Source organism: Pseudopipra pipra, chromosome W, assembly GCF_036250125.1.
Source record: "Pseudopipra pipra isolate bDixPip1 chromosome W, bDixPip1.hap1, whole genome shotgun sequence".
Lineage (NCBI taxonomy): Eukaryota > Metazoa > Chordata > Aves > Passeriformes > Pipridae > Pseudopipra > Pseudopipra pipra.
The window spans coordinates 33,643,246-33,645,517 of NC_087580.1; positions in this window are offsets into that span (position 1 = coordinate 33,643,246).

Below are 2,272 nucleotides of genomic sequence, written 5' to 3' on the forward strand. Positions count from 1 at the left end.
CTGGGAACTTCTTGGGTAGGAAGAGCTTCCTGTGGTGGCACCTTTTGTCTGGCAGGAATCTTCATTTGGAGTAAATTTTTCCAGGAGGTGGGACCGGCCATTGCAGAGCAGGGCTGAAAAAAGGAACAGCAGCTCTTTCCACCAGGAAAAAAAGTCTGGATCCTTTGGCTTTGAGGTGCAGTTCTTGGGGCAGCCTGGGCACTTCTTGGGCAGTAAAAAGCTTCCTGTGCTGGCACCTTTTGTCTGGCAGGAATCTTTATCTGGAGTCTATTTTGGGTGTTACTTTGACCTATTCAGGAGTGGGCCAAAAAAAAGGGAATTAGCAGCTCTTTCCATCAGGAAAAAAAAGTCTGGAAGGTTTGACTTTGAGGTTCATTTGGTGGGGCAGCCTGGGCACTTCTTGGGCAGCAAGAGTTTCTGTGGTGGCACCTTTTGTCTGGCAGGAATCTTCATTTGGATTGAAGTTTTCAGGAGGTGGGACCGGCCATTGCAGCGCAGGGCAGAAAAAAAGGAACAGCAGCTCTTTCCACCAGGAAAAAAAGTCTGGAAGCTTTGGCTTCAGGTGTAGTTGTTGGGGCAGCCTGGGCACTTCTTGGGCAGGAAGACCTTTCTGTGGTGGCACCTTTTGTCTGGCAGGAATCTTCATTTGGATTGAAGTTTTCAGGAGGTGGGACCGGCCATTGCAGCGCAGGGCAGAAAAAAGGGAACAGCAGCTCTTTTCCTAAGGAAAAAATGTCTGGAAGCTTTGGCTTCAGGTGTAGTTGGTGGGGCAGCCTAGGCACATCTTGGGCAGCAAGAATTTTCTGTGGTGGCACCTTTTGTCTGGCAGGAATCTTTATATGGATTCAATCTTCCAGAAGGTGGGACAGGCCATTGCTGCGCAGGGCATCCAAAAGGGAACAGCAGCTCTTTCCACCAGGAAAAAATGTCTGGAAGCTTTGGCTTTGAGGTGCAGTTTTTGCGCAGCCTGGGCACTTCTTGGGCAGGAACACCTTTCTGTGGTGGCACATTTTCTCTGGCAAGGATCTTCATTTAGATTCAGTTTTTCAGGAGGTGGGACCGGCCATTGGAGCACAGGGCAAAAAAAAAGGGAACAGCAGCTCCTTCAATCAGGAAAAAAACTCTGGAAGCTTTGGCTTTGAGGTGCAGTTGGGGCAGCCTGGGCACTTCTTGGGCAGCAAGAGCTTCCTGTGGTGGCAACGTTTGTCTGGCAGGAATTTCCAGTTGGATTCAATTTCCCAGAAGGTGGGACAGGCCGTTGCAGTACAGGGCTGAAAAAAGGGAACAGCACTTTTTTCCACCAGGAAAAAAAGGCTGGATCCTTTGGCTTCAGGTGCAGTTGTTGAGGCAGCCTGGGCACTTCTTTGGCAGCAAGAGTTTTCTGTGGTGGCACCTTTTGTCTGGCAGGAGTCTTCAGTTGGATTCAATTTTTCAGGAGTTTGGACTGGCCATTGCAGCGCAGGGCAGAAAAAAAGGAACAGCAGCTCTTTCCACCAGGAAAAAAAGTCTGGAAGCTTTGGCTTCAGGTGAAGTTTTTGGGGCAGCCTGGGAACTTCTTGGGTAACAAAGATCTTTCTGTGGTGGCACATTTTGTCTGACAGGAATCTTCATTTGGAATGAAGTTTTCAGGAGGTGGGACCGGCCATTGCAGCGCAGGACAGAAAAAAAGGAACAGCAGCTCTTTCCACCAGGAAAAAAGTCTGGAAGCTTTGGCTTTGAGGTGCAGTTGTTGGGGCAGCCTGGGCACTTCTTGGGCAGCAAGAGCTTCCTGTGCTGGCACCTTTTGTCTGGCAGGAATCTTTATCTGGAGTCTATTTTGGGTGTTACTTTGACCTAATCAGGAGTGGGCCAAAAAAAAGGGAATTAGCAGCTCTTTCCATCAGGAAAAAAAAGTCTGGAAGGTTTGACTTTGAGGTTCATTTGGTGGGGCAGCCTGGGCACTTCTTGGGCAGCAAGACTTTCTGTGGTGGCACCTTTTGTCTGCCAGGAATCTTCATTTGGATTGAAGTTTTCAGGAGGTGGGACCGGCCATTGCAGCGCAGGGCAGAAAAAAAGGAACAGCAGCTCTTTCCACCAGGAAAAAAAGTCTGGAAGCTTTGGCTTCAGGTGTAGTTGTTGGGGCAGCCTGGGCACTTCTTGGGCAGGAAGACCTTTCTGTGGTGGCACCTTTTGTCTGGCAGGAATCTTCATTTGGATTGAAGTTTTCAGGAGGTGGGACCGGCCATTGCAGCGCAGGGCAGAAAAAAGGGAACAGCAGCTCTTTTCCTAAGGA